At 34.3% G+C, this 16,698-nt stretch overlaps 1 protein-coding gene across 7 annotated transcripts in view; it reads left to right on the top strand.

The window, feature by feature from the left end:
* Window positions 1–16,698, top strand: part of CadN (neural cadherin) — a 583,020-nt gene that overhangs the window by 470,671 nt on the left and 95,651 nt on the right. The gene's annotated exons all lie outside the window — the stretch shown is intronic.

A 16,698-nucleotide genomic window follows, 5' to 3' on the forward strand; every position in this document is an offset into this window, starting at 1 on the left:
AGTTTTGTTTTCCTTTTTCTAATACCTTTGATAATATTCCCAGTTTTATCAAATTTAACCCAATAATATTATTTGCGAGATTGTGGTTCCAATTCAGAACTAAAAAATTTATAATTTCATTATTTGTTGCGAGCACGTTGACCTACGAAGTTTGCCTCCCACCACTCTCATAAAACATAAGAAATTTCACAAATTTTTCGGTGTCTAAGTTAAGGTTTTTTTTCAATGTTCAACTTTAACCCATTTATAGTTTTTCAGATACTAAAACTAATGTTCATAGTTACACTCTTTTCAATTAATACAGTCATCTTAATAATCTCTGTATTATTTAATTTCATTTTCATCGCTGCGCTGTTTCCTTCTCACTTGTGCGCCATAAGGTCATGTTTGTCCGCTTGTATCGGCGCTGATCGTAGCCTAGGCCTAGTGACTTCCGCTTTCACAGAACTGGAAGTTAGCTAGCCCCTGTGTGTCGGACACTTCATTACTGCAGCAGGCGGATATCCGAAATGCCGAAACATTCCCGACAGATTTACAAAATGAAAATAAAGATAGTTCATCAGTATGATAATAGTTGACGTTGTGGACAAAACATTTTTTGGAGATGAAATATGATTTATTACTAGATACCCACAGTTAAAAGGAGCTGAATGTACACATAATAATTGGACCCATCTATAAATCCTCAAAATAGCTTTGACAGATATGAAGAAATTATGTTAGATATAAAACTATGAAAACTTCGATGGTTTCTTAAGATAAATAAATATAAGATTACCCAGCTGAAAATCTAGGTGAGGATTTATGAAAGATTACTTTAAGACGTCGCACCTCACGTCGTCGAATCTTACGTGACTGGTACGAGTGCAGTTAATGATAATTTTGTCTGGTTGCATTCTGCAAAGCGCCTAATGATAGTCAACCTCAGATAGGTAAACAATTAAAAATATGGTTCAAAATAGTAAAGAACCTTTAACGTTGGGTTCGAATTTTTAATTCTTATTTTAACAGCGTTGATATTTAATTTCAGAGTCGTAAATAAATAAATATACTGCCAATTAGTCACGGAATAAATTAACAATATCCGTACTAAAAACAAAATAAATGCAAAACCTTTGAGGAAAACGCCCTTGTTGACTTTTTTGTACAAACGCGAAGTTAACATTTTTTCACCAAACAAACTCTAAAAAGCATCGTAATAAAGCTCTTTGGTTCCAACATCTCGTACTAATTCATAATACCGCTCGCTTAGACCTGGTTCTCATTTTGTTTTATTTTTTAATTACATTCTCGCAGCACTTCGTTTTAATTTGAGCATGTCAAAAGACGCTTACTATTCCGGACGTCAGAATCCAGAATTTCCGCTGAACGCTGGCAACGTGCAGCGTCGGGGATCTTCTTAACTTATGTATTTTTCACGTCTTTGCCGTTGAATATTAACAAAGAATATAACAAAGCAAAATAAACGTAAACTATTTTATCCATCGCGTCACCTTGTGTTTGCTGACGATCATTATTTTTTTTGGAGGTTGACATTATTCATCATGTCTATTGAATTACTACCATACTAAAACTACGTTATGTTATCGGTACCGTTATGTTATGGACTAGCGTTAAAAGTTACATTTTCAATCTATAGTAAATGCTACTTTGTATTTATTTTTTTAAATGTTAATAATAGCATGTTTTTGAAGTGTCTTTCTTATCTATTATGTTTATTGTGCTTGTATCTTTTCTAAGAAACGTAGGTTCACATTTGGTTTTCCAAATGATTACAAAAAAAAAAATTTGTAGTCACACTATAGTCCTATTTGGAGCCATTGGACATAAGGCATTCCTATTTAAGGAGCGTTTCTTGTTATAAATATTTATGAAGAAGAAGCGAAATACAAAATTTGGGAAACGTTTGATCTGCCGTTCAAATTTAGTAACTAAACATGATAAAACTATTTTAAGCAACGTCTTCCATCAATACGATCTTAAAAATATCTCCAAATGAAACGGGGCGCACCAATTATAACTACTTTTGTAGGTTTTATCATAATTTCATTAAAAAAATCATTCCGCCACGAATTAGCAGTTGCAAAATTATTGATAACAGTATCCCAAATAAAATAATTGAATATTTTACTATCTTTTTTGCAAATGCTGGCTATTTAAATCCCACGTGTTTTTAAACCTCGGTGTGCAAAGTCAATAAGCTTACTGCTTTAATGCAGCTTACTGTATTTTTATATTGTTAACTAATAAGTTCCTGTACCCTTTTCACATTACTAATTCCATATTCATTCGCGCACCCCTAATTCGCTGCAGCATTGTATCAGCATCATACAGATGTTAATCCCCAATGCGCCTCTTGCGACAAAAATACCAGGGCTGGCTGGAGGCAGGGGACACGGACAGTCGCCGCAGGTCGCCGTGAGCCGCATACTGATTGGCCGCCCAACGACCAATAACTGCGGTGGGTTATGCGTGCCCGCGCGACTTCCGACTCTGCTTGTTTGGTTATCGGGAATATTGGTAATACCTATTCTAAAACCCCACCGACAAACTTTTTCGATCGTGATTTTTGCCATTATTGGCGGTGAAAATTTAATCAATTTTGTAACGAAAAATTCGTTAAAAATTAATCGAAATTTCTTTTCATTCATAAGTTGGATTCATAACAAAAGACTATGGCATCCCCAATTGGCGTACATTGCAAGGTATTGAGGAGGAGAAGGAGACGGAGGAGAGGAAGGTGGGGGAGGGTAGCCTACTATTCAAATTTGGCCACTAAACACAGTTATTTCAATCAACCTTTCAATTCAGAATCGGAGTCTTACACCAGGGCTATGCTGAGAGTACATTCCACTCTGGAACGTGCCTCAAGTATACTATTTTTATATATATTATTTTTAATTAATAAATTGTGAAATAACAAAAAATAAAAAAAATAAAATTTAAATGCGCACACCGGAATTCGAACCCACGACCTTCGGTTTACAGAGCCTTACCCCTTGATAGGTAGATTTTATGTTTTGCGCTTCTTAGTGGAGTAGTTGAGTAAGTTAGGTGGATATAGGCCCCAAACAGCCGAACTAGACTGAAGGCTAAGTTAGTTAAAATTTAGAGTAAAGAAACATGGCGCCACCAATCCTGATAAGGATTAAACCTTTAGTAGTAAAGCATGAGATTCAACGACAAGGTGAGGGCACAGGGCCACATGTAACAAGTTATAAGTATATTATAATAATAAAAACATTCAACTATGCCGTCAGGCAAACCGATAAGGTGATGAAGTGCCAGGAGCTGCTTTCCACGGCAAGGCTATGGGTGGTGATGAAAATACAGGGAACCCGTCATCGTAAATGAGTCATATGACGGTCAAAACAAGTCAGCTACTGGGCATTTCTAATGCATAAGTTGTCGGTAGTTTTCTAAAGATCTGCTCCAGAAACCATAAAAAGTAACCTCATAAAGCCGGGGGTGGCGATCAACTCACGATTACGGCAAGTAAGTTGCCCGATGGATGAGATAAACTTCGCTAATAGCGATCAACTTGGTCATCCACTATGGCGTTTCTCGTCCACCATTCCAATTATGATACTACCGCAGACTAAAAACTACTGACTTTATCAACATTTCAATTACTTGCAACTGTACACAATATTTGAATCACATCGCCCTTGACGTTCCGATTGATATCGAATCATCTTTTTTTAAGATTTTACTTGTGACACGTCGAACGCGCACAGTTTTCCAAATCGTGCCCATTCAAAAAGTGCTTTCACCGGAATCGCAAGCTAATTGGAAATAAAAATGTATGTCTTATGATAGATTATTTACATGATGACGGGGCGAGTTATAACAAGTTAAATAATTTATATGTATGCGAAATAAAGTATTTCATAATACCTTCGACCACGGAGGCTGCCCTTATTTATAAAGGACAGTTATTTCATAGAATTTGAACAATTTCAGTTCTGTGAGATATCTGGCCCCTAACGATATAACAGAACTTGAATAGAAATTTCACAGAACTTGAAACTAAGGACGGGTTGTTTCGGAGAATTTGAACAATTCATCAAATTTCAACGTTCATTTACGGGTTCTGTGAAAGTCCTATTCAAATTCTGTTATTATATCATTATAGGCTAATTGCTTGACAGAACTGAAATAAAAACAGAACTAGAACTGAAATATCTTTCACAGAACTTGAAAATTAACTTTGAAATTTGAAGAATTGTTCAAGTTCTCCGAAACAACCCGTCCTTAACTTTGATATTTGACGAATTTTTCACATTCTGTGAGCTGACCCTAACACTTAATAATTTAATCTAATCTCGTAATTGGAACATTTTTTTGTTGAAATAATTTTTTATTGATTCAGAAACAAGTATCAAACTTTACTAAAAACACCTTGACTATTTATATAAAATCGATTTTATTCACCTTCAGATATCAGTTTAAATCTGTTTTGACACTGGCGCAGTTGTACCGAAACCAGTTTACATCTTCGCACAATAAAAGTGACCCAAGAAAAGCTACGGTATTTTATTTACCCGTTTTTATGTCGAGACCCGCATCCGTCATTATTCGTAATGAATGGTCAGGCCACGTTTTTGAACAGAAAAGCCAGACCTGTGTGTCGGATTAGCATTAGCTTGCCTGCTCAGGCATCTGGTCTGCCGGGCGTACTGTCTACCAGAGCTGTGTATCTCACGAATAATCTGCATAACTCACGCAGTCAAAACCTCAAGAGTGACACGACGCTCGTACACCCGAGTTTAATGACATATTTTTCCATACTACATTTTCGGTGACATTTTTTTTTTGTTAAAAGCGAAATCAAAACGAAACTATTAGATAAATTTTATTCTACACATTGCAACGAACTTTTGTATTGAACTTATTGTATTTTATACATATTAACCATAATGAGGATCGTTTATAGGTGCTTATGCTTAATTTTAGTACGGAATCATTGATTATTTCAGTAGATCTTGTGCGGTAACAAATAATTTATTTTGATGGAACCAACTGAATATAAATAGTACAAGGGAAAATACAATGTGTAGTTAGTTGAAATAAAAAATAAAAATTATGCTAAAAGGTGTTAGAGATGGTGTTTTATTGTGTCTTAAGGCGATGCCATACGTAGTAATGCAAAAATCATGTGTTTTTGGTTTGAAAATTTGGTCGCCTAGAAATGTTTCAGATGCTTTAATTAAATACCGCGAGTAGAATACATCTTGGCATTTGAAATAATCGAGTATTTTTTATATAAGTCATTTTATAAGCCCAGAAAAAAATAATGTATTAAGCCTATGAAAACTGTATTAAAGTTCAAAATCTCCTACTTACGAACCCATTTTCGGTTATAATTTTATTGTATAGTGTGGCAAATTAAGTTATTTATAAAATGATTAGTTATTTAAAAAAAAATTAATATTTATGCCTGAACATCCACAAAATAAAATAAAAGGCACTTTTTGCCAATGTTTTTTTCTTGCATAAATCAAAACAGGCGGATGGTGTTAACCGGCAATTTAAACCTTATCGCCATCTTCGTAAGGGTTTTTATTGATAGCGGCTCAATTTAAAATATTACACGACGTAGTGCATCGCCTTAAAATATTTTTTTGGTATGGGACAGAGAAAGAGGAATATAGGATAGGAGATGCTCCGAATACATTCTGTTCTTACCTATTAATTTACGAACGCAAGCGCTACTTCTGTTCGATATTTCTGATATATTTTATTATAATATTTTGTTTTATATTGCACACATGTGGGGGAATTGGTAATATTTTTCTAATGTTGGTTCTACTTGTTGGCAAATAAAATAAATTGGTTTATTGTGTTGATTTTCACAGCAAATGATTTATTATTGAATTGGTAAACTCTGACGAGACCGAGCCTCTATTAAAAAAATTTAATAACGAAATTGTATCCAAAATTAAACGTCGTGTATGAAGGGAGTTGAAGTTGTGAAATTTAATGGATTCGATGTTGACAAGTATAAGTTTAGTTTGTAATTTATATATACATATTTATTCTTTTAATATAGGTTTGGTAGAAAGGAGTTTAGATCTGTTTGCAATATTCGGTGTAAGAGGGATACAGTTCCTTTATGTCGCGAATAGGATTTGATATACGATTTATCCCAGCATTTTTTTGGCTTTGTTGTTTCCTTCATCGGTGTGTTGGATAAAGTTTAATTAAACATCTGGCATTACCCCAAGGTCCCCGATACATTCTAACTCACTGAGTTTTGTGCCGTTTAATGTATACTCAAAAAAAATGGTACGTGTATTGTGTTTTGAAATATTTACAAGTTTGTTCAATGCACAGAAAACAAAAAAATGATTCACGTCCTGTTTAAGTCTTCGATTAATTTGACAACTAAGTATGTTAGTATCTATTTAATCAACGTCTAAAAACATTTGTGAAATTTATATATTAGGTATATATAATTTTCACATATTAAATAATAATTTCCCGGAAAAGAAGCTGGAATAATGCAACATTATAGGTAGAATAAAGATTTTAGCGATTTAATTTCAAATTAAACACCAGAACTTTGTATATGTACCAACATCCATAATTTTTGTTATTCACGCCTAATAGCGATTAAACTTATGAACATGCAATTGTGTTTGATTTAATAATATTCCATTACAAATTTCCAAAAGATTTAACTTTATATTAGTTATATAATATTAGTATGCGGAAGTAATTTATGTAGCAGTGTAATGATTTAAGTGATTAAAGTATAGAAAACGAAATAATTCAGAAGTTAGGTACTTTACCCGAGACTAATACAATTCTACAAATTCATGCGAATTAATTCTTAGGTAATAATGTATTTTATTTGCACTTTCTCTACGAAAACTTACCAATACAGATTTATTCTTCTCAGCGAACTGGTAAACGCTTCGTACTACGTTCTACGTATCCCAGATTCAATCTTATGAACATAATCCGAGTACATTCGACCCTGTCCGACCTTCTGGAAATATTCACGGTAACACGAAGTGCATAATCTTCTGCACTGCCTCAGTATTAAATTTCATAGAACTTCTCGCGAAATTTCAATTTAAATTCATACATACGAGCGGCTAAATATTATAATATCGTTCGCCCATCAAGAGTTGAATTTTAGGGTTCCTACGGTTGAAGGTTGGAGATATAATGTTCATTATATGCTTAGCTGCGTTTTACATTAATCGAAGAACGTAGAAACTATATTTTTGATTCGGAATAGTCGTAGTTTTTACTTAAGTACCATTGTTTTTTTTTCTGTTACTGTTCTCCATAATATTTTTCAACATGTAGTATGGTGTTCAAAATTATTTTAAAGCCGTTTGAAAATCTTTTGTTTCACATTAATAATAACTTTATTTTTAAAACACCATAACAACGTACGTTTATTGTCCGGTCTGAAGAATGCTAAGACAGTTCAGTCGTGAGATTAGTTACCACGAGATCTCGTCAAATCCCGGTCCCTGCAATATTTTTATACGTTTTTGTATTTTATTTTTATTTGATGTTCATTATCTACTATTGTTCCAATTTTGATACGAATTCCCTATGAAAATACCAATTTGAATCCCCTTGTAAAGCTTTTCAGCAGACTCCGCAGATACTCCACCCGTATTTTAGTACCCGTCTTATGTATTTTAGTAAAATAACCATAGAGACTGTTAACACCGCACATCCTTCAACTGAAACGTTAAAACACGGCATACATTTTAACACTTAAAATTAATATGACGACATTTGCATGCACGCAGGCGAAAGAAGTCGGTCACACAATGTGCGTAACAACAAGGGATTACTATTCGTCATTTTCACGCACCCTCTAACCATCAGCCTGCGAAATTTAATGTTACTGCTGAACACCCTCTATTCTGTTTACTAGGAGACATACACAAAAGAGTCTTTTACGTTTTTTATGTAATTAGAACGCTTGTTCCAATTTTTTTTTTTATATTCCAATTCCTGTTAACATTTTTTCTACGTATAAAAAATACAGTTATAACGTTACATTATTTAACATCACATGTAAGGTTTTATAGTGCGACGACTTGTAGGTATACTATAGTGACAAATTCCTCGACACTGGTCCCAGGGTTCAAGAGAGGAAATTCCATAAAATGAGGAAATAACGATGGTGGGTAAATAACATATTTTGCACTATGTAAATCCCATATAACTAAGTAGGTAAATAACATTTCGCAATTACAAATTTTGTAAATCCCATTTAACGATACTAGGTAAATATTTTTATTTGCAACTCGTTTCAGAGTAGACCATTTAATAGAAAGTTTGTACAACTATATATAGTATGTATGTTATATTTGATAATATTTGATTAATCAGATATACAATTCCTTTATTTCTCCTTCTTCTCTCCACAACATCCTTTTGCCTCATATCATAGTTCTACTGGCTGAGACAGTTCGGACTTTTCTGCTGCTACGCACGAATATTTATTTTTAATTTAATCAATAGTTCATATCATAATATTCATATATCTGAAATCTGAACATGAACTCACCTACGATTTGACTTGCTAGACGTGCAATGAACGTAGAACGTCTGAATTTGGACAAGATGTCGAGTGCTGACATTACAAACAACTCACATTGCATCGGAAAGCTGCCTTCAGTCATTGTTAGGGTTCCGCGAATTTCAGGTTTCATGAAAGTCCTATTATCATTTAATCTCAGTACATTTGCTGTATTTGCTCTCATTAACCCCTCCAACGGTTATTTCGCCCATTTGTAACTTTTAACCCGACATGATAATATTATTAACCTCAATTTTGTTTGCCTCCTGCGTTCATATTCATGGAATTAGGGTAGATTATTTTTCATTTAAAGTACCTCCCGTAAGGGTCAATCTAATAATAATTCGACCCCTCTAGTTAATTTTTTAGGGAAATGAATCTGAATTTGCAGAATGTGGTTTCGATTCCTCTTGATGTGCGAAATTACGAACTTCGTGAAAATGCAATTAGGGCGATGCCTATGGATGTAGGATTATCTCTTGTTAAAAAACATAAATTAATTTGCTGGTGAATTTTTATGCTTCCATGCTATTGTTTGGGCAATAATAAAATAGAAGTACTTACAAGTAAAATAAAACATGTAGTAAAGCACTTAATTAAAAATTCACCTCAATCTATCGATATATTATTGAAAGAAATAATAAAAACTGTACTGTTTTCCTTATTTTGTTATTAAAAGTACGATATCTTCAAAGTACTCTAAGTGGCAGTTGGGACTTTACTTTTCTAGAACTAACTATTTTCTGAAAGTATTTTTATGACCAAAAATATATTTTCTATGAAGAAAGCTGACATAAAAATATCAACCGAATACTGTTTGTTCTGGATAGCAAAAACAAAGTCACGGCACGTGGCTGGTAATCCGCTAGAATTTGGCACCAAGAAGACGTTGTTGAAATAAACCAACAAAAAATCTATGAACAACGTTTATCCTTTGGGTAATAAAAGTACTAGTTGAAAATGGGAACCCGTTGTTTGCATGAAAAACACGAGCCATTTTAATTCGTCTGTGAATACTTCCTACCTAGATATTATTTGTTGATAACACTTCCGGGAGCAGCAAATAATGTCTTCCCGAATGCGTAAAATCTTTTCATGGCTGGCATATGTTCATGGAAAGTAGCTAATGGAACCTATTATAATGATTCACTACCACTTTTCCTTGCTCGAGGAATGAATTTGTTATTTTTCCGGTCTTCCTTAAAATATTATTTAGTGCATTCGCTTAAAAATATCCAAAATAGTGCTTTATTCAAATTATTTGTTTATTTAAAAAATGTAATTTTGTTTTGCTTTACCTAAAGATCGTTGCTAATTATGTAGGTACTCATAAAATGACTGACAATATTCGATATCTCTTTAAAAGGGACCTTAACTTTATCGAACATAAAACTAATACCTGAAATGAATTAAATTCTAGCCTGTTACCAATTTATACAATATTAATATGTATTTAATCATTCTCAAAGGATGCTTTATTATTGATGGACCTTGGAGTATGATATTAATCGGTGTTTAATTCCAGACAGAGATTAATTAATGACACAAAGGTTCAAATATAAATAAATAAAAATGTACCTACTAATTTAATCGAGGGATCTAGGAAACACTGTTTTTGTTTATTAAATTTGCGGTAGAGTGTGCAAATTTGATTTAACAAACTAAACCATGTCAACGGTAGACCATCTCCATAGTTGCACATTGCGGCAGTGTTTGTAGGGCCTGTTTTATATGACTTTGTTGTGATAATATAAGGCCCCCTTGTTTACGCACAACATGTGCTCTGTTACATAGATACATAAATTATATATGTCTGAGTCATAAAAAAGTCCGAATTATCTCCAAGGGTGTTCCATAACTTTATTTAGTAGTCGGTTTGGTGAAGGAGAGGATTGTTAAATTAATTTTCTTCCTCACTTTATTTTCTATTGCTATTTTATATTATATCTTGTTCTTTTAATTGTAGGGTCAAATAGGTTGACTTTAGTTATTTTTTAAGCTATTAAAACTGTGTAAAAATTCGAAGTATGTGAATCAACTGTCTAAAAGAGCGTTCCTTAAATTCACTAAGCCCATATATTTATTTATAATTTAATTCTAGTATAAGTACTGCGCGAATTAAGAGTTGCACATCTTTGTTTAACCTCTACTGAAACATCAGTTTTTTTTTAAATTTAATTCCTTGTTTCTAACTAAGTAACTTACTAACAACCATGCCGTTTTACCGCAGAGGTATGCAGAAAGGATGCACCGCCAAATATCTAATTATTTCAAAGAACGTTACAAATATTAGATTAAGCAACAGCGTGGTTAAAACATAATTTATTTAATTTAAATCTCTCTTATTCGGTTGTGAACAAAGCTCGAAATAAGAGGGGGAAAAGCATGATTTTTGTTTGCTTCGTTTGGGGAAATTACAGAATTTCTGTGACATTTCATCATAATAATATTAACAAGGTCCTGCCCTTTCGGGTAATTTTACGAGTTTCTCGTTCTGCGAGTCAAGCGGTCATTAACGTCCATCCTAAATAATAAATGTGCACCCGCTGTAATGGGCTGTGTGGCGTTGTAATTTTTCAAATTAAAAAAATACAACATTTTCATGTGGCATCCCGCTTGTTCTTCCGCGAAAGACTTAAGTTTCGTGAGGTCCCTTTGTTCCGAGTTTTCAAGTCAAAAAGCTTTGTTGTTTTCTATCATCCCAATTACCTACTTCCAGGAAAGAAGGGAGTAAATCGGTAACGATGACCTCTCCGGGTCTATTTCATTGCTTTCTTTTCAACTGGGCTAAAAATATGTTTGTTTTTCGTCTCTTTTAAACTTGGTTCGGAATAATAATAATTTTAAATATTTTATCTATAATTTACTTAACTTTTTTGTTGCTGTATTATTAAGTAAGATTAAGAAAGGGACGCTCAGAAGGTTTGGGCATGTAAAGCGAATGAACGAAGAAAGGAGTGTAAGGAGAAAATATGACGCAAATTTGAATGATAGAAAAAGTCGGAGACGACCGAGGAAGACACGATCAAGTGAATCAGATACTTGTGTCGGGCCATGTTGGCAGTTAGAATAATAGAAGAGTATATATGAAACGAAATTGAGTATGAATAAGGCAAGGAGTGTGTGCCAAGACCGAGTTGCTTCATTAATTATTACATACGTTTGCACAGCGCAGTTTTGTGATATTTCACAAAGCCGCCACCTACTCCATATCGCAATGGGAATAATTACGTTCACATACCCCATTTGCTGGTATTTTACCGATAAGCTCTCGCATAACAAGAAAAAATATTATCCCTTAAGGTGACACAATACCCTGATAACGGGGATTTGCCCCGATGCGCACATTTTAATTATTTCTGATGTACGTATTACTAAAATCTTAAATGTTTCAATGTTTCAGCGTGCACGCCAAATTAATCCCTTGAAATGTTTATTTCCTTTTGATTATCTACAAAAATAAGGTGTAAATGTTAAGAAAACGTTGACTTTTTTTTTGTCATTCAATAAAGTCACTCATAAAACAACTATATTTAGACCTACTTAAACCTTTATATTAGTGTTCCTCTTTGAAAATTCTGTGTTTGCTTCTTACACAGATCACCTATTAGAAGGTTAGTCGGAAGTCACCAGATATAAGTTTTTATTTTAATCACTGGTTTTAATTAGTAGCTATAAGCCTTAGTCGTAATTTACTAGATTTAAGTCTTAAATTTATGTCAATAGTTATAATGAATCCTAGTGGTAAGCCAGCTTTATTTATTATGCAATACATATATTTGTACAGCGCCCTTGAGGTCATTTTTCACTAAAACGGCGCTATATAAATCAGATAAGTATTATTATTACTATATCAACGCCACAATTTGAAAGAATATAAAGGTTTTGAAAAAGGGTAATTTGACAAAATCACGCTGAGACACCTGAGCGTGACACCTTCCAACAATGCGCGCCCTTAGCCCGGTTTATTTCCATCTAGAGAAGTAACCTTACGTGATAAACTGCGCTTCGAACCTCGCGCCCGCCTCATCTTCAATTCATGGGTTACAGTCCGTTTCTCCGTCGCGTCAGATGATGCCACAAACAGCGCTGGTAAATAGGACGCCAATAATTTGCATCTCAATAGAACGCCTTTTGCCTCCGATCATGCTTGGCCAACCAGATCCGGCCTTCCGGAATTCCAGCTATCCATCCAAATTGTGCAGCCTCATCTCCCACGGGAGAGTTCAAACTCTTCATTATTACGGTTCATACAAATAATAATGTTTCTCTAATTTACATAAATAAATATATATTGTCTCTTACAATCTATAGTTTATAATTCTCCGTAAATTTAATTGAAGTAATCGATGATTTATAAAGTCAACAAATACAATTATTTACGAATGTCGTAGGCTGTAAACTGGTCAAGGCTACTTGTGACCATGAATGCGTTGAAAAAATATTTTACTGAAGATACGGATTTGCGTTAGTGTGCAAAAAGAGAATACCTACATACTAGGGGCTTGCAATGAAAATAAGCTTTTCATCTTTGTTTTCATTGACTTTTTTTCTAAAGTGGCGAAGCTAGCAGTCCACAATGTCATTACATTGTAAGATTAATTAAGGGAAACTTATATGGTTTCGGCATGTAGAACGATGAATCAAGAACGGAGTATATTTATTACGTGAATGTAAATGGTAGAAAAAGTCGGGGACGCCCGACGAAGACATGGCACGATCAGTTGAACCAAATACTTGAGTTGATGTATGAAAGCGAATGAAACAAAAACTGTGTGTCAAGACCGAGTTGTTGCACAGTTTGTCCTTTGAGCTTAGCGCTGCGATGAAACGTCGTGATAGTTAGTTATTTAACTCCGTCATAGTCTATTTACGTATACAGCCTTCTGTAAAGATGAGTTTTAAGTTTCCATTTGAATTCTGTTTAATCGGTCTAAGTTCGTGTGTTCTGTTCCAAGATTTACGGCTTGATAGTTCGAAAGCGCGATCTCCTTACTCAGTATCTGGAGTAGGTACACTTTGGTTCCTTCACCTTATCTGACGATTTTGCTGATGTAAAAATTCCGTTCAGATAATTACTTGAAATACCATTCAGCGAAGCTTAAACTTGATTCTTTACGTAAATCGAAGCCAGTGAATAATACGGTGTCATGGATAGAACATGAACGAATAACGACGGAAAATGTTTGTCGTTGTTTTTTATGCACTACATTGTATAAAAAATTAATCGTAAAAGTTAAATTTCAATCAGAATAAACAACTCTTCATTCGAGTGCTGCAAATCAAATCATTTCGCCATTTGAAAAATGAATATTTTGTTATCATTTTTTCACTTCACATCTATTATTTACGATGCCGTAAAGTCGGATGCCGTCGTAAAAATCAAATATGGAACATTGTCGTGTACTTCAATAATAAGACCGCTATAAAGAAGTATACGTATTGATGCTTGGCTCGTTATACTCGTATCTGGGTACCGAAGTTTTATTTCAAAGACTGAAAATTTGGAGTGGAGAGCTACTCTTCAATGGTAAGTGGCCGCGGCCTGATTTGTGCCAGATACTCGCTTCTTTGGCATCTATCTTCCTAGAACACAATAAGCAGTGCGTATGATGGAGACTTCTTATAAGATTGAGTTCTCCTAAGTCCTCGCACGAATAATCGCCTTGGGACAAGCGTTTGAGAAGAATAGACCTAATGACGTTAACGGAACGAAAAAACGCGATATAGATCGCTTATCAAACGCTCCATTATTTAATTATTCAATGGGGATAGATTTAGTTTTATCGTTTGTGAGTTTTCGTTGTTAATATAAATGTGTTTATTTTACGTAGAGTGCTTTCGGCGTAGTAACATGCTTATATATTTTTTCGAAACCTTTCAATTTCAATCTACCGAGTTCATTTAAATATGGAAATGCTTTTTTCGCTTCCTATTTTATCTAAATATTTATTGAAATGGGGTTTTATCACTTCTTCATAGCCATTCCAGCGATTGGTTACATATATATATATATATATATAAATACATTTACCAGATTATTTAATTAATTTCATTCCACTCAAAATTATTATGCAAACATCATCCGTTTATCCCACATTTTTAGGTTTTATAAATAAGGTACATTATTACAAGCGATCGCTCAAAACTTTTAGCAAACTTACCAAAAGTCAATCCAGTCGTTAACAGATCATCGAAAAACCTCTTAATTCACATTCTTTTCCCACTTTACTCCATTTGTTAACGTAATCTGTCTCTTAATAAATAGGTCCGCGGATTACGGTAATGTTTTACAGCTAATGCGCCATATCTCTTGATCCTCTTTCAGTAACCTAATCCTTGCGAGGAAATAAACGAGTGCAGCTCTATTACCAGACCAGGACTAGCTTGCAAATTATCTCCGGAGATTATGTTTGGTTATACATCGCGGCGGAATTGGCCCAACTACTTCCACTCGCCTCCGATAATTCCGCGTAGGTACAGCGGGGTTTACCGGAGATTTCATTTAAGCCCTCCTTTATTCCTCGATTCAATTCCGTGTTCACCGAAATGTATAATTCGTCCAGATATATACCGTGGGTAGTGCATCCCGACAAGTGGGAACAAACTAGAATAATTTTCCTCGCCGCGACAATCTGGAAAGTTTTGAAGCGCGCTTTTTATTCACGGAGACTCGTAAAGTAAGTTTCTGGTTTCATAAAGAATTTTTATCTGTATAAAACTCGCAGCCACTTATTAAAACTTATAATCTGTTTAGTAAAGTTGCAGCGATAATTATTTTGTACTGGCTTAAATTCTTTGCCGAGATTTGGTCCGTTATTCATATATTAAACGTATTTCTTGATCATGCGTAACAACATTCATCAGCTTTACGGCCGATAAAAAGTTTCGATTTTTATTTAAACAGAGAGACATTTGAAATTATAGAAATAAACTTTTCTCTTTTTTACGGACCGTCATGAAAATCATAATATCGTTTATTTTCCTTGCCTCGCTTTAACTCTTCAATCGCTGTGTGAAAAGAAAATAATATCCGGGAATGATTCATGGCCTATAGCTGCCATTAAATCTCTGTAACATTACTTAAGCGGAATTCGTTCCAGGTGTTTTATTACGGACGTTTGTTGAATTTTAATGTGGAACGATTTACACAGCTAGGCCTCTATTCTATACATCTGAATGTATGGATCATTGTATTCTAAACTAAAATAAACAGATTTCTATCATTACTCATTTTCTTTTCTATCTGTCTTCTCGGGTGAGGTAATAATATATTTTACATGACGGCGTGGTATGGAAAACGTATGATGTTGTTTTTTTCGTAACATCTTCACGGAGTAAATACGGTACACGCCATTTGTTAAATTGAAATTTGTTGAAAACATGGATTGTACAGATATTCGAAATAGCTAAGAACAGAATATATTTTATAATATAATGTACATTTGCTGGGATGCTTTTACGCCTCATCCTTTAAATGCCTAAACAATTCAAATAATAATTTTAGTTTGCGTGCACGATTCTATTTGTCGGACTAAAGTTTTGATCTGGATTACTGTAACTGTTGTAGGCATATAAATGAAGTTTTCCAAGTAACAAATACAAGCAGGTATTTGTATTGTCTTGTAGCGTGTTTATGTGTGTAGGTGTTTGCGTGCGGACGAGAATGTCTCTGTTACAGACACTACTCCACCCCCACCCGCACCCGCCCTGCGGATAAAGGTGTGTTAATTCTCCGTGTGTTTGTTGTTATCTCGGTTTACTCTGCGGATTTCTTGGCGAAGAGTGTCTCGAGCTGTCTGCTCCGACAATGGATCGTAGGTATAATTCAAAACGTCAACATGGACCATAAACACAGGCCGAGAAATTCAAGCAACCGCTATCCATCAATAAGGTTCTGCTAGCGCCGAAAATCCCCAAATTCACTTTGGCTAAATGGCATTCCCAGTTATTGATGTGTACATTTAATTCAATTAAATGCTCTAAAATATTACGAACACTGAGATATATTATACGTCATCCGATTTCACGATGTTATGAAAGCAAAATGAATACGTATCGATAAATCAACGCTGCGTTTGTAAGAAATATTGTTGGCTAAAATGTGCCTGGAGGCCTTCGGAAAAGTTAAACATGGGCTC

Source organism: Hesperophylax consimilis, chromosome 4, assembly GCF_061612785.1.
Source record: "Hesperophylax consimilis isolate HC1 chromosome 4, BYU_Hcon_1.0, whole genome shotgun sequence".
Classification (NCBI taxonomy): domain Eukaryota; kingdom Metazoa; phylum Arthropoda; class Insecta; order Trichoptera; family Limnephilidae; genus Hesperophylax; species Hesperophylax consimilis.